Here is a 22007-nt window from a genome sequence, read left to right as displayed (position 1 = left end):
GGGCTGATGTGAGGGAGTGTGAACATTCAAGCTGAGAAGTTTTGTTCTTCACACCAGGAGCCCGGCAGCTTCACACTGGCTCAGGTGATTCTGTGCTTACGTACTACTCGCTTCATCACCATCTCATTCTGACAAGGCAACTAAATATACACCAAGTGCCTAAGGTGACCGTTATCTAACACAAATGTTGTGGATAAACAAATCCATTTTATTTTCTTCATCTTAAAGGCCAAGAAAATTCCATTACCATAAACTGCTTTCATTTTTAGATGGGTTAAATTATATTAGTTAAAGGTAATAATAACATAACGATTAGAAGAGATATAGAAATGTGAAAAAAGCAAATAAGAAAGTTTACAAAAGGTGATCAGAATGAAATCTGGGTGTAATAGGAGGGAATGATGAGTGTGGAATAAGAGACCGTTCAGCACTCTTTCAAGATTTAAAGAAACATTAAGGGACTGTCCCACCATTAATTACACTGCTCTACATTCTTGCTGACTACAAGATAATGTGATCTTCCTGAATTTGTGTGCTGAATCCAAAAATCACATCCATTTCTCCAGTCACATCCGTTTTACAAAAGAACTCTTCCATTAGCTACCTGAGCTACTTTGCCTTCAATCTAGAATGGCCGGAGCACTGACCCCCCCCTCCCCCCGGGCATGTGTGGAGGCCAGCATGACACTGATTGGAGTGGAGGTCATGATGTCACGGGTAGGGGAGGGGGAGTAAGTCAGGGTATAGTAAAAAGGTGAAGCTGGGGGAGGAGCGGCACTTTTCCCGCTCTGGGACACCAGTGAGAGTCCCCATCCCTGTACCTGCTATGGACGCCGGGGATCAGCTCCTGGAGCGGCTGAGAGCTGCTGCTGGGACCATCCCCCCAGGTGGCTGCAGAGCCTGATAGCAAGGATCTTCGGTGGGAGTCCGGGGGGGGGCAGGGACGGCACCCCTGCGACAGCGGCGCCCCCGGAGGTCTGGACTGGCAGAGAGGCGGTCACCTGACCTGACTCCCAGGGCCCAGCGTCGCCACAGAAGCCCCCTCCGGGGACCCTCCAGGCCGGACGCCGCGAGCTGCGAGGTCCGGCAGGCCCCGGCCTGGGAGGAATTCAGACGGGCGGCTGGGCCCGGCGGCAGTCGGCAGGCCTACGCTGGAGTTGGGGGCGGGGCCTGCTGCTGCCTTGTCGGCGAGTGACGTCGGCGGTGCGGCGGGGCGCTCTGGTGATGTACCGGCCGAGCGCCCTGAGCCTCTCCTCCCTGCAGCGATAGTATCCCGGATGGATCCCTGTGAGGTGGGCGGAGCCAGGCGGCTGCGGTCGGAACTACATCGGGCCTGGCATTCAGGGCCTGCGGCTACAGAGGCCCTGTCTGGGAGAGGGGCCACATGGAGCGGAGCAGGGGGGGCCGTGCTTGGAGAGCCCTGAGGATAATATGCAGCTCCCCCTGTTGGTCGGCGCTACTGATCGTCATGTCCAGGATATGCGGCCGGCAGGGCCTCGGGCCGCGCGGCTAAAACAGCAATGGAGCAGAGTCGGATGGGAGGAGCCAAGTCATGCTAGATCGGCAGGAGGGACGTCAGGATACAGGTGGTCCGGCTGGCGAGGTTATACCTTTGTGCAGCCTGGTGAGTATGATTACATGTTTTGTTTGTCTTCACATGCTGTTTAGGTACACAGTAAAGGGGGGGTGACGGGTCAGCTGGGGTTCGGTTTGGGGGTGCCAGCGGGTGTTAGGGGGAATGCGTTGAGTGGGGAGTTGTCAGAATTGAAGTTGCGTTCGCCAGTTGCGGGCCCGGATTAGGGGCCAGGAAAACCCCGGCGCCAGTGGCGGCTTGGGTTAATTTGTCCGTCATTGCGGCTAGTGAGTCCAGTTGGGAGTGTCTCTTCCCCAGTATTAGTGGCAGTTCAGACTGAAAGGAGTAAGGAGGTGGCAAAAATTTATTTTGACAAAGGGGGAAAAGACGATAGCAAGAAGGAAGATGGGGAGAAGTGGCGATGGCACTTGATTCCTCAGACTTATGCTAATAGGTTTCAGGCGTTGCAGTTTGGGCAAGAGTAATTGGCGACAGACGCCAGAGAATAGTTTTCAGTGGTTTTGCTATATGGGCTCGATTGGTGAGGCCTATAGGATTTATGGGGGGATCACCTGGATCCGTTATGAGGAGCAGTGTCATCAGAGGATGGCGACCGTCCATCCATAAGATGGGATCAGAAGGATATAGGCTTGTGGTTGCGGGTGATGGCGGCAGCCAGATATGGGCAGTCATTTCAGGGCGGGGCAGGGTTCCCCGGCCGGTCAGGAAGCTGGGGTGCCGGTGGTCAGTACGGACAGACAGGGTCCTAGAAGTCAAGTTCGTGTTGGTAAGTTAATGAGGGGGAAGGCAAGTCAGTGCCACTTGTCGTTGTTTGGACATCTCCGCACCTATTGTAACGGAGCATCCCATGGGATGTCCAAGGGTCAGACACCGGTGAGCTTAGTTGCGATGCTGCCGTACCTAAATAGGGATCCTGTTAGGGCCAAAGCTGAGGTTGGAGGTTGGGTTTTGGGGAGGGTTTCAGGATTCCTTCCCCTGTTTTTGAAGTTCCAGGGACAACCAGGAATCTCCCTCGGTGTATCAGCATTTGGCGCTGGTAGGTGGAAAGTTAGGAAAGGAGGTGGCGTTGGGGAGAATGGGGGGTACAGTTAGTCACCCCCCTACCTTTTCTTATTTTGTGGTTTCGTCATTCGGGGGGGGGGGCCCAAGGAGGAGCCAGGTAAAGTTCGGCTAATCCACCATTTGTCTCATCCCAGGGGTAGGTCAGCGAATGATGGTATACTGGCTGAGCTTCGTTAGGTGTTGTATACGTCGTTTGATGAGGCTACAAAGTAGGTAAAGAGTTGTGGGAGGGGTATGTTGATGGCAATAGATGGATATTGAGGCAGCTGTCCGGCTCTTACCAGTTCATCCAAAATTGTGTTCGTTATTAGTTTGTTTTTGGAAGGGAAATTGTTTTGGAGACCCCTGCTTGCCAATGGGTAGTGCAGTATCGTGCACATGTGTTGAAACCTTTTGTTCTTTTTTAGAATGGGGGGGGCGTGATGTTTCTGGTTTGGCATCACTGGTACCTTACCGGGATGAATTGTCGGTGTGTGGGATTGGCTGTTTCGGCACAGGCACAAGAATTCTAGCAGCAATGGAATGGATAGCGAGAGGCTTTGGGGTGCCTTTGGCACCTGGGGAAGAACTGTTCGGCCAAATACCTGTATTTAGTTTATGGCCATTGTAATTGACTCAGTGATTTGGGAGGTTCGGCTTCCTGACGACAGGTTGCCACGCTTAAGGTTGAGGTAGCAAGGGCATGCCGGGTGAGGAAGTTACAATTAAAGGAGGTTCAATCGCTATTGGGGGAAACTTAATTTTGCGTGTCGGGTAAGGTCAATGGGCCGAGTTTTCACGTCAGCTAGCTTGCGCGACAGCTGGAGTGCTTGCTCTTCACCCCTACATAAGTTTGTCGGAGGAACATTGAGCGGCCTTGTTGGTTTGGGGAGAATTTTTTGGGGAGCAGGACAATGGTGGTTCGTTGCTTAAGGATGAGGTAGTGGTTAATTTCAAATTGGAATTGTTTACGGATGCTGCGGGTGACTCAGGTTTCGGGGCCTTTTTTCAGGGTCAGTGATGTGCGGATTGGTGACCAGAAAGTTGGATGGCGGAGGGGTTGACAAGGAATGTGTCGCTATTGGAAATTTTTTCCGATGATGGTCGCACTCCATTTGGGGAGTGACCAGTTGTGGAATAAGTAGATCCGGTTCAACTGGGACAATATGGGGGTGGTGCTAGTGATTAATAACGGCTCGGCATATTTTACCCAAGTTGTTCGGGTGTTGCGGCGGTTGGTTTTTATTTGTTGGGAAATTAATACGGGTCACGGCAGCTCAGGTACCAGGTATAGAGGACCTAATAGCGGATTTCCTTTCCTGTTTCAGTGAGATTGTTTCCGGGATTTTGCGGTAGTGGCGGACGGCAGCAGCTTGTAGTCCCCTGCGCAGCTTTGGAGCGTGGTCTTCAAGCAGCAAGACCACGGATTCAGGCAGTTTGACTGGTACCACGTGGGCGGCGTATTAGGCCACATGGGTTCCTGGGAGTGGTGGTTGGGTGGTGGCATGATGAATGAGGATTCCCAGTTAGGATTGTTCCTGGGAAATCGGGGGAGTGGCGATAACAGGTTGGTCTTCCACGAAGTTGAGTCATTTGATTACAGGGTTGGCATTTGGTTTCTGGTTGTGAGGTGTACAGGATTGGGAACAAATTTTTGGGTAGTTCAGGCGTTGAAGGGTGTGCATAGGGGCCATAGGTAGACGGCCTGTGTGATTTAGCTTATTGGAATGTTTGGGTAGGGAATTAAGGTATCATTGTTGCGGTTGGCTTTTCGTTGGCGGTTTTTCGGGGCTTGGTGTATTGGCGAATTGGTATTTCCCAGGGTGACGTGCCCCAGGGGCTTGGGTAATAGTGACGTCCTATTTTTGGAGCATGGGGATCGAATTTTGGATCCAGAAATCAAAAATGGATAAAGTGGGGGCAGGCGGGTTCGTTTAGGGAAGGTTATGGCATCAGGTATGTGCCATTGGCAGTGCGTTTTGAGCTTTGCAAAGGTCCATCCGAGTCAGGATGGCCCATTGTTATGTCTCGAGGACGGGTCTTTTTGTCCAGATATTAGTTCATTAGTGTTTTGTGGGCATGTTTGAAATCATTGGGTCTGGTTGGCGAGGTTTGCGTTGCATTCTTTTCGTCTTGGGACGGCAGTGGAAACCTCTGGGTGTGGTCTCCCTGCTAAGACAGTTAAACAGATTGGTCGATGGAAGTCTCAGCGTTGTAAGTCGTGGGTTCGCAATGTTTCAGGGGCAATTGATCGGAAGACTGGTTCTGATGGAGGGGGGGGGGTGGGGGGGGGTGTCATTCTTTGGGGTGGTATTGGAGCTACTTGGTAATTTTGTTAGTGCTTTGTTTTTCAGACACCCCCCCCCCCCGTTTTTCCAGCCTGGTCTGGATCTTGGGCCATTCTAATGTGTGCTGGGGAACACAGAGAGCGGATATGAGAAGGAACAGGAGACAGCTAAATTTTGTCGGAGGGATAGGGCTCCTGTCGGATGGGTTGGAATCAGGGGTATGGGGTGGAAAACGGTGTTGCAGGGGGTGCATAACTATGCTCATTTGGGCAGGCCCCCTGACATTTTGGTTTTACGCGTCGAGGGACCTATTTGGGTGAGCGGCTTTCTCGGACTTTGATAAAGATACTAAGCATGACTTGTTGCGGTTATGGGTGTCTTTTCCAGGCGTGATAATTGTGTGGTGGGACATTGTTCCAGGAAGGGTTTGGGCGGAAAGCATGGTCTGTGGAGAAGCTGAATAAGGTGCGGGTGAAAGTTAATAGGGTTATCTCAAAAAATTTGGGGGCTGCAACGTGGGAGTCGCAGCTCGGCTTTTTGAGCTGGAGTGAGAGGATGACGAATTTTGGTAGGCGGATGGGGTGCATTTGAATGCAGTACGGATTGATTGTGGGCACTTGGATTGCAGGGAGGTATTGAGCGAGCTTTGCTATTGAGGGGGGGTCTCAGGCACTTGAAGGTTATCAAGGTGCCCTCGTTGTGGCAGGTTTTTGGTGGGTCCTTGAAGTTGGTTCTAAATTGGTTCGGGGAACCCATCCGGGTATGGATCCCCTCATTGGCAGAATGGTTGGTCACCTGGTGATTTTTGGGGGATCCCGACGGGGTATGTCGGGGCCCCCGTGGGTGTTTTTGGTGGTTAATGAAGGAATAACCCTTACACTTTGGTGCTCCTGAGCCAGTGTGGGTAACGGCTGGGAGCAATTTGGTTATATGGCTTGGTTATGGGAATCACCAGGGTTTTAGCTTCAAGGACCTTACCACAATGCAAAATTTTACATGTTATGTATTTGTTTAATAAATGGCTGCTATGGCCAAAATTATCCAAAGATAAATTGGTGTCTGAGTGGTTATTAGCAGATAAGGGGGAATTGGAAAAGGGGTGTGGGTGCCTAATTTTGGCCGGAATCTACAATTCCAGGGTCAAGAATGGCCGGAGCACTGACCCCCCCCTCCCCCCGGGCATGTGTGGAGGCCAGCATGACACTGATTGGAGTGGAGGTCATGATGTCACGGGTAGGGGAGGGGGAGTAAGTCAGGGTATAGTAAAAAGGTGAAGCTGGGGGAGGAGCGGCACTTTTCCCGCTCTGGGACACCAGTGAGAGTCCCACCCGCCCTCCCTAAAGACTTTGAGTTCGCAATGGGCTGCAAGTTTTGTGGGAGGCGATATGGAAGTTTATCGGGTCGTAGTGGCCTGGTGGCAGGTTTTTGGTGGGTCCTTGAAGTTGGTTCTAAATTGGTTCGGGGAACCCATCCGGGTATGGATCCCCTCATTGGCAGAATGGTTGGTCACCTGGTGATTTTTGGGGGATCCCGACGGGGTATGTCGGGGCCCCCGTGGGTGTTTTTGGTGGTTAATGAAGGAATAACCCTTACACTTTGGTGCTCCTGAGCCAGTGTGGGTAACGGCTGGGAGAAATTTGGTTATATGGCTTGGTTATGGGAATCACCAGGGTTTTAGCTTCAAGGACCTTACCACAATGCAAAATTTTACATGTTATGTATTTGTTTAATAAATGGCTGCTATGGCCAAAATTATCCAAAGATAAATTGGTGTCTGAGTGGTTATTAGCAGATAAGGGGGAATTGGAAAAGGGGTGTGGGTGCCTAATTTTGGCCGGAATCTACAATTCCAGGGTCATGGCCCTATGAGTGAAGAACAAGAGAATGCTTTCACCAAGACATAAGGACCATGGAACATAGATATTAAGGCAAAAGGAATACAAAATGATAGCAGACTATTGCTGGTGTTTACAAGGCTGTGCAAGGTATTTTGGTGACCTAAGCAGATGAAGTCTATGGTGCCCCTCAACACAACCCCTCAGCCCACATGTAAAGAAATGGGTCAGAGATCAAGGCAACAGGACCCAAATCTCAGCCCCCTTCTCCTCTGATGGGTCAGGTAACAATCTCTGATAATCACTTCCACTATAATTGTTAAAAAAATACCAGCAAAAGTAAAAAAAAAGGGGTGCACTTTAGAGGTGAGTATCAACAGGGAGAATATTTTGACAATTAGATATGGAATCATTCATGACTATGGAATGTCTGACTGACGGCCTTACCTCCTTTGACCTCTTAACCTAAAATAAGACACAGACTACGTGACATTGGATGTAAAGGCCACAGCAGCCCCGTTTATTATCACCAAAATAATAACGCTTTAACCATAACATAGTAAATAATTCAATAAAACATAACCACCAGCAAAGGAGGGGGGGTAATTGAAGAGTACCATTGTACATGATTGCAACATCAGCTCCACCATGTGCCCTCAGCCGCAACACACCGACTCGAGGACACCCAGCCGAGTGTTGCCCAACCACTGCCCTGCTGGGACCGAGCCCAGCAGGGACCCACATTAACATGCCCCGCTGTGACCCAGCACAGCAGGGTCCCACGTTAACATGTCCCGCTGTGACCCAGCACAACAGGGACCCACCTTAACCAACACACAATTGCACCACCAGGGGTAACCCGCTCCTGCACTGGGTTCCCCCCCGCTCTTTGTGCAATCCACCGACTTCAAATACCCCCCTCCTTTCCGCCAACTGCTGCGACGAGTGCACTCCTCTTCTCTTCCACCGTGATCCGGACATCTCGAAAATAGGGCGGGTGGGTGGGCGATTCCAGACTTCTTCCAGGTGCCGAATGACCAACCCCCCAACAGTCTGCCCTATATATACTAACCCACACTGACCTACCCCTAACCAATCAAATGTCCCTATAACTCCAGTAGCCCCACCTCCTGGTTTCCCGCCCAAAATAGCTCACCTTAACCCTTTGCTACACCCACTGGCCTAGCATCCCTCTTAGTCATGTTGCCCTTCCTTGAGCCCCTTTGGGGCAGCAGTCCGGGCTGTCTTGACTATGGAATGTCTGACTGACGGCCTTACCTCCTTTGACCTCTTAACCTAAAATAAGACACGGACTACGTGACATTGGATGTAAAGGCCACAGCAGCCCCGTTTATTATCACCAAAATAATAACGCTTTAACCATAACATAGTAAATAATTCAATAAAACATAACCACCAGCAAAGGAGGGGGGGTAATTGAAGAGTACCATTGTACATGATTGCAACATCAGCTCCACCATGTGCCCTCAGCCGCAACACACCGACTCGAGGACACCCAGCCGAGTGTTGCCCAACCACTGCCCTGCTGGGACCGAGCCCAGCAGGGACCCACATTAACATGCCCCGCTGTGACCCAGCACAGCAGGGTCCCACGTTAACATGTCCCGCTGTGACCCAGCACAACAGGGACCCACCTTAACCAACACACAATTGCACCACCAGGGGTAACCCGCTCCTGCACTGGGTTCCCCCCCGCTCTTTGTGCAATCCACCGACTTCAAATACCCCCCTCCTTTCCGCCACAACGAGCACGTATGACACCTTGTACGTGCGAGTCCCGCCACCAAAGACCATCCAGGGCCAACTCCACGGTTCCTTTAACCAATACCTGGCTGTCTCCACCATCCAGATGAAAACCACCCCATTAAACTTCCAAAATTGACTGGAGACTCCAAGGCTCCCCTGCCCTAGGACCATCTTCCCTCACATGGCCAGCTGCACATAAAACCCGGTACCCAGCCGGCCCCAGCATCTGCCCAAAACAGCCTGCGCGACCAGTCCCCAACGAAAAGCACGAGACGCCGGCCCTATCCCGAAAGGATTGGACGCGAACTCTGCTTCGTTGAGACCGCCACACTGCAGGCATCTTCGAAAATATAGACAAACTGACAATTGAACCAAGCCAGCCTACCTTGATGTAACCAACTGGGAACCCACAGGGTTCACTTAATCTCTGACCCCCTTGTGGAAACACACTTTGTCAACCAACCAAGATGTCCCTAAATAAGCTGTGACACCCTACAAGTGACCACATGGGCACTAACACTGTGACGGACAGACACAGGCCCAAGGCGGTCATGCCTGGTGTCACAAAACAGGCCCCTTGACAGCATGGTGCCCAATTCCCTTCCGCCCGGATGCCGCACCAAAAAACCGTGGTCGCTCCTTCTGCTGGGACAGAACAGTCCTTAAATATCCGACTACATGGCCGTCCCAAACGCAAACCGTTAAAACATCCTAAATGTCCCAGAGCCAACACTGAAGCCCATCCAACCAAACTGAACCCCTATACATTACCGCTGATCAAACATCTGTACCCCCAAAGAAGGTCCAAAACTTCCAACAGACCAGGGCGCCGCACCGCTCGAGTACTGCCCAAACATGAACCAATCAGGCCTGTGGTGCAAACTGCTGCATGGAATACCCTCGGTTAATATGATGCCTGACAACAGACCCGAACACCAAATGAACAACAGACCTCTTTCCACAAACTGAATAGGTCATTAGCCTGTACCCTAAAATTACCGCTGTAAAGCCCACCTGTGGAACACTCATAAAATCGCCAGACAGCGATAAGACTTTTCATGCGATCCAAAGGATCCTTGCTTCCGCTAATTGAACCCTGTACGTGTCCCCCCAGCCAATTGAAAATTACAACGACAGCCGTAATTCGCCAACACTGTCTCTTACCGCAAAGAAATCCAGAACCCCCCGACAATTCCGAACTAAGGAGCTGAATCAAGCTTCTCACCCCCAACTCATTCAGCACCAAGATCCCTCGCTGGCAGCCGTCCGTCATACCTGTCACTTTACGACCATCAGTCCCACCTGTGTAAAGAAAACCTGTGCCTGGCAAATGGCCTGTTGCACACGGCTGCCATCCAATCCTCGAAACAATACTAACTGCAAAACCCCTCAGTGCCTAAACCTGGCATACAAAACCCAATATGCACAAGGTCTGATAAGCTGACGTTGGCAACCAGCCACACCATGACATACTGGATTCCCAGACAGTCCCCCCCAAGACAAACCCATGTTGTGTCTCGAGTAGAATGTGTCCCCATGGCACGAAAAGCCCACATTAACATCCCGGACGTCGGTCCCATGCCTTAAAAGCTCAGGCACCCGCAGCATCCAGTGGTACGAATAACCCATGCAGCATTGGATAACAGGCCCGACCCAAATTATCCTCTGCCGATGTGCAAATCCCGTCACCTCTCACTAACGTCAGTTGTTACACCACAAGGAAACAATCCAAACACACCTGCTATTGAGAGGAGCCATGATCCCAGCCGCAACAAAATGCTGTAATATCTTAAACCGACCTGGAAAACCCAAACAATATCCCGCCATGACCGTTGGAACCCCGGTCCTCGTGGAATGATAACCTTCCACCCCCTTAGCTAAACCTTACAAATTCCAGAACCCGCAATATGCCTTCCACTTTGCTCACTCATATACCAACAAAGATCAATGTGAAACACTGCCAGTGCATATGCCCGCCGGCGAGAAATCCCTGCCCAGAAAGAAGCCTGCCAGCAGCGCCCGCTAATCCCCAAGGACTGCACACCATGCCCGAAACTATCATGCTGCTGAAAACACGAAACCATGGGCTGCGCCGCCACGTATACCGCCGATCGGGCTGAAACCTTCCATGCGAGCGGGCTTTACTCTAATGCCCGCCCACGGTTGCCAAAACGGTCACACCCCAACTGGTGTAGCAAAACCCATGCAATATTGCACCATAGCTTGGGCGGCCCGGAAGAAGCCCCCCGCTGGTTCCAAAGCCAGCCAGACATAAAACCATAGGGGGGTTCGGCCAGGCCGCACTCTGTTATGAAACCCGGAACAGCCAAACAACCTCTAAGACGACTGAAAATTACCCGACTCTGAGCAAGCCGGAATCCACCCCATGCTGTATCCATCCGCAAAACTGTACCAGGGAAAGCTCGAACCACTCCAAAACTGAAAACAGTGGAACTATTACCTTATCGAGAGGATAACTCAACCAGCGCACACTGCCATGCCACTGTTCCTACTGTCAAGAACTGGGCAGGCCCCTAACCCCGGAAATGTACCAATGAACAGTATTAAGATAAGACACGCTATGACCCCTCACAACCCAGCTAGTCTCTACTGTGAGGCAACCCAACAGTCACTAGAAGGGGACTCCTCATAAACCCCGACCGGCTAGGCTCACTCCTCTGCAGCCTGCAACAACGGGCCCCCACTGCTTCAATAAACAAAAACACTTGTGTGCCACCCGTGGTAGCTCCAAACAGAGAAATACTACCCCTCCATGCCTCTATCGATGCCGCGGGGAGTATATACATGTATACACATACATATCCTTTTTTTTTTTTTTTTATGAACTTCATCTGAAATCATCGCACCTGGACCTTACCGAAGCAACTGCCGGGTCCACCACTGCCATAAAATTAGACTAATGCAACAATCCCAACGACCGCGGCTAACCCACATGACATTAAACCGTCGGCGTATACACCCCCGACCCCCAAAAAAAAAAAAAAAAAAAAAAAAAAAAAATGCAATAACCTCCATAATCCCCACAACTACTCCCATTCAACATCCAGGAAACCACCCTGAGCTCCAGGCCCTTGTCCTGGACGACCCGCAAGCATCGGACCACCAAACAATCCTGCAAGGCTTACAACCGTTCCCCATACCAAGCCAGGCCACAATGCCCGTACCAAAGCGCGACTGACTACCCGACAACCATAACACTATAGTTAACCCCAGCACCCCAGCGCTACTTGCCAAAAGGCAGAATGCCACTCAGCACCTGAACTCGCTGCAGGGCTGACAATTTGAAATCAACTACAACCTCCCAGAACCAAGACCTTTAAACCAAACTCCCCCACTACTATCAAACACAAACCCCAAGTATGCTGCATACCCAACCCCCCCCACCTAATCAATAAACAGAGTACGAGGTGCAAGTGAACCATAATCTTACCAGGCTGACTCCAAGGTGTCCCCGGAACAGCCGTCAATGATCCTCCGCGCCGAGCAGCCCCAGGCCCCGGGACCTCACCAGCGTCACCGGCAAGGTCGACCGGCTGCCCAGGCTGGAAGCCAACTTCAAGATGTTGCCGACCCAGAGCAGTATTTAAGCAGCTCCGGCCGCTCCTCCGTCATGCGTCTCTCCGTCGTCTGCAACGATCGCCGCTGTCCAGGATCCTACACCGGCCCTGCACTACTGCGCAGGCCGCAGCCGCTGCCCGGGAGCACGCACCGGCCCTGCGTGGACGCGCAGGCCGCATCTACGGGGTCGCCGTCCGGTCACATGACAGCCCCGCAGGTTCACCTCCTCCGGACGCCGGGGCCAAGTGATTGCAACGCCAGACCACATAACCGCGCCGCGGGTCACGTGGCCGCGCCAGCCACCTCACCATGCCGACCCCGCGCCGCAACAGAAAAAGGCGATGACGTCACTCACCGCCTCGTCGCTGTCCTCTCCTTGGCATCCTTGCTGCTGCTGCCCGGGATCGCACACCGGCCCTGCGTGGACACGCAGGCCGCACTTCCGGGTTCGCCGTCCGATCACATGACCGCACCGCCGGGCCACGCGACCACCTCATCCGGACGCCAGGGCCAGGTGATTGCGACGCCGGACCACATGACCGCGCCGCCGGTCACGTGGCCGCGCCGGCCACATCACCCTGCCGACCCTGCGCCGCACCAGAGAAGGCGATGACGTCACTCCCGCCTCGTCGCTGTAGTCTCCCCGGCGTCGCCTCCCCCAACGTCCTCGCCGCTGCCCGGGATCGCACACCGGCCCTGCGTGGACACGCAGGCCGCATTTCTGGGTCCGCCATCCGGTCACATGACCGCACCGCCGGGCCACGTGACCACTTCATCCGGACGCCGGGGCCAAGTGATTGCGACGCCGGACCACATGACCGCGCCGCGGGTCACGTGGCCGCGCCGCCCTCGTCACCATGCCGACCCCGCGCCGCAACAGCGAAGGGCGGTGAAGTCACTCACCCCCTAGTCGCTGCACTCACTGCGTCGCCGCCTCCCGCAGACATCCTCGGTGCCGGTGCCGCTGCCGCCCAGAGCACTGCTGCTGCCGCCGGAGGGTCCTGCTGGGCTCTGGCCGCACTTCCGGGTTCAGCGCCCGGTCACATGACCGCACCGCCGAGCCATGCGACCGTGACGTCAGGACGCCATGTGACGTGACGTAAGAGCATGCGATCGCGCCGGCCCCACGTGACCGCTGCGGCCCACATGACCGCGCCGCCCCCATGCGACCGCGCCGGCCCCACGCGACCGCAGCGCCTCAGGTGAGCCCAGCAGATCGGGGAAGCCCAGCGGGTCGCGTGAGCGCAGCGGGTCGGGTGAGCGCAGCGGGTCAGGCGACCGCATCGGGTCAGGTGACCGCGCCGTGTCACGCAGCCGCAACATGCACGTCACCACTGGCCACTGCGACCCGGAAATGGAGGGGAGCCGGCTACAGCACTCACCGCCCCGCAGCCTTTCAGCCTGCGCCCGACTTCCGGCCCAGGCCCCGCGATGTCCCGTCTCCTGGATCCGCCGCCGCCACCGCTGCCGTGGATCATCCGCTGGGGCTCCTCTCCCATCGCCGGCTCCTCGCAGTCATCCCAGGGCTGAGGCGCTCAGGAGTCGCTGCCGCTTCGGAGGCAGATGGGTCCCATCTTCAGCGCCGCCGACGTCACCGGACCATCGATTCCAGACTTCTTCCAGGTGCCGAATGACCAACCCCCCAACAGTCTGCCCTATATATACTAACCCACACTGACCTACCCCTAACCAATCAAATGTCCCTATAACTCCAGTAGCCCCACCTCCTGGTTTCCCGCCCAAAATAGCTCACCTTAACCCTTTGCTACACCCTCTGGCCAAGCATCCCTCTTAGTCATGTTGCCCTTCCTTGAGCCCCTTTGGGGCAGCAGTCCGGGCTGTCTTTGATTGCAAACCATTTACACATTACCAGGGAAAAATAGCTATATTCATTCTTGACATCCTATATTTCACCAGAACAACTATCAGTACATTAATGTATCACCAGAACCTCCATCAGTACATGAATACATCACAAGAAGCACTGTCTGTAAGTAAATACAACACCTGTACCATCATCAGTACATGAATACATCACTAGAACTACCATCAGTACATGAATTCATCACCAAATGTAGTACAGCAATCAATTGTAAAGTCAAATCAGCCCCACATACATTTGCACCTCATGAACCTACAACTCCCAGTATGTCCTTAACAGTAGTATGGAGATGTTGGGAGTTGTTGTTATAAGTAATTATCAGACTGTGGGCCATATAGGAACCACAGTACTAATGAGACATTGTCAATAACAACACGTAAACATTTACATACAGGTACCTTACATTTTCTATGGTTGAGTAGATTATTTCTTTTCATCTCCATCTTGTTCAGATGCCAAGGTGACTTTTCACATCCACAGCTCTTCTCTGCAGACTTCCCTCTTCTCCGGTCTCCTGCAGCACACACATACACAGACACAGTTGCCTTTAAAAATAAGAATGTTATTAAAATGCCCTCTGCATAAATATATTTGTACATAGTATGACATAAATTAGCCTCTTATGCTATATAGTCTCCACACTGTCTACTCTAATGAGCTACAGCCACCACACTGTCCGGCTAAATGAGGTATAACAGCATCCTGTCTGCCATTATCAGCTATAACCAGCACACAGTCTTCCCCTATGAACCATGGCCTATACATGGCTATTCCCTCTCCACTGTTTTTCCTTACACTCTCTATAGCTCCACACTGTCTTCCAGCATGCTAATCTCTCTCCATATTGAACCCAATTCACGCTGTTCCCTGTCCATATTCCTACTATGACCCTTTGTCACACTATCTCCTCATCTTGCCCACCACATTGTGCTCTCCACCTTCACAGCCTCCCATGTAGTATGATGTCCACCACAACCGCCCATTAAATAGTATGATGGTCCCCACATCACACCATAGAGTATTATGATACCCCAGGTCACCGATACAGTATAAAGGCCACTTATATACAGTATAATGTCCCCCACACAGAATGATATCCACCATAGTCCCACAGTATATAGTATAATATCTACAATAGCCTCCAATATACACTATGATGTCTATCACAGCCCCTCATGCAGTATGATGGCCCCACAGCACCACACACAGTAGGCTATCTACCACAACCACAATATACAGAAAATGTCCTACATAGCCCTTTTTACAGTATAGTAACCACAGCCCTCAACATAAGGTCCCCAACAGCACCCAATACAGTATGGTTACCCACTTGTCATATCTCCACAGACCCTCTTGTAAAGTCCCTATGGCCAACCCCCTCTTGTAATGTTCCCACAGTCAGTCTCTTATTTTAATGTCCCCATAGCCAACTCCTTATGTCTTCTTAGCCAGCCTCTTATGCCCCATAGCCAGCCCCTCTTGTAATGTCCCCATAGCAGCCTCTTATGTCCCTATAGCCAGCCCCTCTTGTAATGTCCCCATAACCAGCCCCTTTTGTCAACATAGACAGACCCTTATGTCCCCATAGCTATCCCCCTCTTGTAATGTCTCTAAAAGCAGCCTCTTATGTCCCCACAGCCAGAGGCTCTTTGTAATGTCCCCATAACAGACCCTTATGTTCCCATAGCCAGCCCTTTTTTGTAATGCCCCCATAGGAGCTCCTTATGCCCCATAGCATCCCCTTCTTGTAATGTCCCCATAAGAGTCCCTTATGCCCCTCTTCAGCCTATTATGTCCCCATAGAGAGACCCTTATGTCCCAATAGCCAGCCCCTTTTTGTAATGTCCCCATAGCAGCTCCTTGTCTCCATAGACATCCCTTTTTGTCCGCACAGGTGCTTGGTATAATAGACTACATTGTATTAAATGTAAAATAATAGAAAATTAAAAGGAGTTTATACTCACCTAATCCCGGCTCCCCGTCCACCACAGCTCCATCTCCTCTTCCATCCTTTACCTTCTGCCTGCCTGATGATTCTCAATCTGACTCTATATTTTTGTTTCTCACCTTGACAACCTCCCTGACCTTGTCCATGCTATCTTATTTTTAGAGATGAGCAGACCCATGGAAGTTCGGTTTGGCGGGTTCATCCGGACATTCGATAAAGCTAGGTTTGGGACTCGGGCTTTACCTGAACCCCAATGTCAGATACTGATTGGGCAGTTCGGCTATCTGCCCACATGCAGCCAATCATAAACAGCACACTTAAGGGGGACGGTGGATGGAATTTTTATCCAATAACACTGTTTTTTACCCCTGTGTGAGCCATTCAAACACTGCAAGCGGCTCGCACTGGGCTGTGCCCCGAGCATACCTGAGTACAACCATGCTTGCGCGAGTGGTGTCCATACATAAAGCACCCGAACTCCGAACTCAAACTCTGTTTTTTTATAAAGTCTGTGTTCGGTATGAACACCGAACTTTGGGTTCGCTCATCTCTACATATTTTATCTTGTATCTTCCCTTTCTGGTTTTGACCCGGCAAGTCGGCTATCCTCTGCCAGGTCGCTTCATCGGTCAGCAACTATTTTCTGGATGCAACCCTATTTTAAGTCCAGATTCTTGTAAACAAATTAAAGGAGAAACACCAGGGAACCTCTGAAGGGTGCTTAATGGAATGGCTTGTGCAAAATCTGTCTGTGGAAAAACCATTAAGATCTGCCAAGTTTCCATGTCCAGTTTTGCCACTAGAGAGGCAAAGGGAGATCAGGGAGGTTAACAGGTGGCTTAGGAATTGGTGTAGGAAAGAGGGTTTTGGGTTCCTGGAGAATTGGGCCGACTTTTCAGTTGGCTACAGATTCTATGCTAGGGATGGGCTGCATCTTAATGGGGAAGGTGCAGCTCTGCTGGGGCAGAAAATGGCTAGAAGGTTGGAGGAGTGTTTAAACTAGGAATGGGGGGCGAGGGTATTCACTTTATAGAAGGGGAATGTAGTGCAGATAGTGACCAGGGCACAAGTAATGAAATTGGGGGTGGTACGGGGGGAAGGGTTAGGACAGTTAATACAGTAAGCAGGAATACAGGTACAGAGTCATACGTAACGTGCATGTACACTAATGCCCGAAGCCTCACAAATAAGGTGGAGGAATTAGAATTAATATTGTTGGAAGAAAATTATGATATAGTGGGGATATCAGAGACATGGCTGGATGAGAGCTATGACTGGGCTGTTAATTTACAGGGTTATAGCCTATTCAGGAATGACCGTACAAATAAGCGAGGGGGAGGTGTGTGTCTATATGTAAAATCATCCTTAAAACCCATCCTGCGTGACAACATATGTGAGGGTACTGAGAATGTAGAGTCCCTATGGGTGGAGATAAGGGGGGGGAGAATGAATAATAAAATACTGATAGGGGTGTGTTATAAGACGCCGAATATTATGGAAGAGGTAGAGAATCTCCTCATAAAGCAAATTGATAAAGCAGCGAGTCTCGGAGAGGTAATTATTATGGGGGACTTTAACTATCCTGATATAAATTGGGGAACAGAAACTTGCAGTTCCAGCAAAGGAAATAGATTTTTGATAACAATGAAAGATAATTACCTTTCACAAATGGTACAGGACCCCACAAGAGGGGGAGCACTACTAGACCTTGTACTAACCAATAGGCCAGACCGCATATCAAATATACAAGTTGGGGGTTACTTGGGGAATAGTGATCACAAAATAATAAGTTTTCATGTATTCTTTAGTAAGAGGTCTAGTAGAGGGGCTACAAGGACACTAAACTTCAGGAAAGCAAATTTTAAACGGTTGAGAGATGATCTTAGTGCAATAAACTGGGATGATGTACTAAGTAATAAAAGTACACAAAGCAAATGGGAGACTTTTATGAGCATCCTGAATAGGGCTTGTGCAGAAAATATACCCTATGGGAACAAACATGCTAGAAATAGGAGGAAACCCCTATGGCTAAATAGAGCTGTAAGGGAAGCAATAAAAGAAAAACAGAAAGCCTTAAAAGAATTAAAGAGGGTAGGTAGTGATGAGGCATTATATAATTATAGAAAATTAAATAAAATATGTAAAAAGCAAATTAAGTTAGCTAAGTTTGAGACAGAGAGACTCATTGCGAGAGAAAGTAAAAATAATCCTAAAATATTCTTTAACTACATAAACAGTAAAAAACTGAAAAGCGATAGTGTTGGCCCCCTTAAAAATAGTCTTGGTGAAATGGTGGAAGGGGATGAGGGTAAAGCCAACCTGCTGAATGACTTTTTTTCTACGGTTTTTATACAAGAAAATGCCATGGCAGATGACATGACCAGTGATACCATAAATTCACACTTGAATATTACCTGCTTAACCCAGCAGGAAGTACGCCGCCGCCTCGAAATCACTAAGGTTGACAAATCTCCGGGCCCGGATGGCATACACCCCAGAGTACTACAGGAATTGAGTTCTGTGATAGATAGACCATTATTTTTAATCTTCTCAGATTCCTTAATAACAGGGTCGGTACCGCAGGACTGGCGCATAGCAAATGTGGTGCCAATATTCAAAAAGGGGACAAAAACTGAGCCGGGAAATTATAGGCCGGTAAGTTTAACCTCTACGGTTGGTAAAATCCTTGAGGGTTTCTTGAGAGATGCTATATTGGAGTATCTCAAGAAAAATAACCTTATGACAGAGTATCAACATGGGTTTATGAGGGATCGATCCTGTCAAACTAATTTGATCAGCTTCTATGAAGAGGTAAGTTCAAGTCTGGACCAGGGAAATGCAGTGGATGTTGTGTATATGGACTTTTCAAAAGCTTTTGATACGGTGCCACACAAAAGGTTGGTACATAAAATGAGAATAATGGGGATAGGGGAAAATATGTGTAACTGGGTTAAAAACTGGCTAAGTGATAGGAAACAAAGGGTGGTTATTAATGGTACGTACTCGGACTGGGTCTCAGTTCATAGTGGGGTACCACAGGGGTCAGTATTGGGCCCACTTCTTTTCAACATATTTATAAATGACCTTGTTGGGGGCATGCGGAGTAGAATTTCAATATTTGCAGATGATACTAAACTCTGCAGGGTAATCAATACAGAGGAGGATAATTTTATATTACAGGGAGATTTATGTAAATTGGAGGATTGGGCTGAGAAGTGGCAATTGAAGTTTAATGTAGATAAATGTAAGGTCATGCACTTGGGTAGAGGAAATAACATTTATGATTATGTACTTAATCGTAGAACACTGGGTAAAACAGACACAGAAAAAGACTTGGGTGTATTGGTGGATGGTAAACTTCACTTTAGTGGACAGTGTCAGGCAGCTTCTGCCAGGGCTAATAAAATAATGGGATGTATTAAAAGAGGTATAAGTGTTCATGAAAAAAATATAGTTCTACCTCTGTACAAGTCACTAGTGCGACCACACTTAGAATACTGTGTACAATTCTGGTCACCGATATATAAGAAGGACATAGCTGAACTGGAGAGGGTGCGGAGAAGAGCGACCAAGATTATTAGAGGAATGGGTGGGCTGCAATACCAAGACAGGTTATTAAACTTGGGGTTATTTAGTTTGGAAAAACGAAGGCTTAGGGGGGATCTAATCACAATGTATAAATATATGAGGGGACAGTACAGAGACCTTTCCAAAGATCTTTTTACACCAAGGCCTGCGACTGGAACACGGGGGCATCCACTACGTCTTGAGGAAAGAAGGTTTAATCATAATCACAGACGAGGATTCTTTACTGTACGAGCAGTGAGACTATGGAACTCTCTGCCACATGATGTTGTAATGAGTGATTCACTACTAACATTTAAGCAGAGCCTGGACGCCTTTCTTGAAAAATGTAATATTACCAGTTATGTATATTAGATTTTATGACAGGGTATTGATCCAGGGAACTAGTCTGATTGCCGGATGTGGAGTCAGGAAGGACATTTTTTCCCCATTGGAACTTGTTTGCCACATTGGGGGTTTTTTTGCCTTCCTCTGGATCAACATGTTAGGCTACAGGTTGAACTAGATGGACTTAGAGTCTCCCTTCAACCTTAAAAACTATGATACTATGATACTATGATAGTTCACCATCACAGTATTACAGTGAATATATCGGTAATAGAAAATGATTGCTTTTATACTTCTGTTAGGAAAATGATGTGATAAACAGGACATTTATCCACATATTATGGTGCCACCAGGTGTTCAAAGTGTATAGCAATGTGTTAGTCTACCTAATGATCTGATGCTGGTGGACAGTCTTTTTCCCCCACAGCCAGATTGGATATAGAAGCGCAAGGCATGGAGATGCATTATTTGCATACAGAGCGCACACATTTTTTCAGGAATTTGCCTGTCAGGTGTGCCTTGAAGCACCTTCACCTTAGCCCTGGCCATATTTGTGGACCTAAGTCAAGCTGGCAAAAAAAAACCCACCAAAAGGAGAAAAGGTTTTGCAGAACTTCTTGTGCAATCATTTTGTGTCATTTTCAAAGCTTTTACAGCCCTTTTGTCTGCAGGTGAAGTAAGAATATACTATGTTGTGCAGAGCATACCCCCAGCAGAAGGGCCAGCTCCAGGTTTTTGTGGGCCCCGGGTGAAAGAATCTCAGTGGGCCGAATCTACACGCAGACACACACATACAGGCATACGTGCATATACATATTTAAAGAGAAATGCACAAAAATACATCTAAATAGACACAGTCAAACACACTGACATACATAGATACACACATCATACATGCACATGTGGCGCCCCTGAGGCTCTGGTCGCCACAGGGTACTGCACCTCAGTTAACGTGCGGTATCCATCTAAGGTATGGGTGGGGGTTAATCATTGGTGTTTCCACATTTCACCTTACATACAGTCAGGTGCTTCCCACTGGGGAGCTATCTTGGAGCAGACGGGGGGGTGGCCATTCAGAGACATGGGACTTTCCAGTCGCTAGGGCAACCGTCAGGGGGCAGGCACCATTGGGGGAGAAGTAGGCGCAACACACTTACACAATCAGACAAGTCGGGACCATAGTTCTGACAAGACACTCCTGGAACTCTTTGATCTGCACAGGGCCCGGGGCTTGGAGCAGGAGCTCAGCCAGGGTTCCTATCTTCCACGGGGAACACCCTAAAGAAAGGACACTCTCTCTCTTTCTCCGGCCCCTCACTTGCTTGGGATTGACAGAGCCCACAACGGCAAAGACCAGCACCTGGGTGCAGCTTTAAATCAGTGAGTAAAAAGAACCTGGAACCGCAGTTGCTGATTCAGACTCTGATTAGCGACGCCATCGCCCTGCGCTCCGGAGCTTCCAAGGGACTGCCAACCCCCGTCATCCACCTGGGGCTCGCTCCACCTGTGGGGAGCGACATGATCCCAGCTGCCATAACACCTGCCCCGGTGAGGAATTCTGCAGCGGTGGCTACTCTCTGGCCGCATATCACATGTTTGCCCACCATTTACTGTATGCCTCGGGGCAACAGTATTGGGCAAGGCCACCCGTGACATTGCCTGACCCGACCCTAAACAGATGGCAATGAGTAGGTTAACTACCTGCCCCATGGGGCGCTACACACATACAGACAAATTAGAGTTATTTTTTAATATGGGGAAGTTGGCAGCAGCCTCACTCACCTCCCCCACTTGCCGGCCATCCAGCTCTGGCATGTGGCTGTGCAGTGCTTATTGGTGGCCATGACTAACAGACATGACCACGCATGGTGCACACTGACACTACTGTACATACATTAGAGGAGACGCTGGGGTATACAGCAATAGGGGGACATAAATCTCTAGAGGGGGACATACAGCTCTGGGGGATATACAGCACTGGGACGGGGGGGACATACAGCTCTGGGGGGATATACTGCACTGGGGTGGGGGAACATACAGCTCTGGAGGGTATACAGCACTGGGTGGGAGCAGACAGTTCTGGGGGTATACAGCACTGGGGTCAGAGGACCGACAGTTCTGGTGGGGTATACATTTCTGGCCATATGCAGTACTGGGGTCA

The 22007-nt window shown here is 50.0% G+C and overlaps 1 protein-coding gene across 4 annotated transcripts in view; it reads right to left on the bottom strand.

The window, feature by feature from the left end:
• The window catches only part of RASGEF1A (RasGEF domain family member 1A), a 759117-nt gene that overhangs the window by 86820 nt on the left and 650290 nt on the right, over positions 1–22007 (bottom strand). The window contains exon 1 of one of the 4 annotated variants that reach the window (XM_075349032.1): positions 14390–14471. The exons of the other annotated variants lie outside the window; for them this stretch is intronic. The gene's annotated coding sequence lies outside the window, so the exon portion shown is untranslated. Of the gene's footprint in view, positions 1–14389; positions 14472–22007 lie in introns of those variants that run through there. 4 annotated transcript variants of the gene reach the window in all.

This window comes from Anomaloglossus baeobatrachus, chromosome 5 (assembly GCF_048569485.1).
Source record: "Anomaloglossus baeobatrachus isolate aAnoBae1 chromosome 5, aAnoBae1.hap1, whole genome shotgun sequence".
In the NCBI taxonomy this organism is placed as follows: Eukaryota; Metazoa; Chordata; class Amphibia; order Anura; family Aromobatidae; genus Anomaloglossus; species Anomaloglossus baeobatrachus.
Note: the sequence above shows the minus strand (reverse complement) of the source record. Positions and strands in the feature narration are given on the sequence as shown.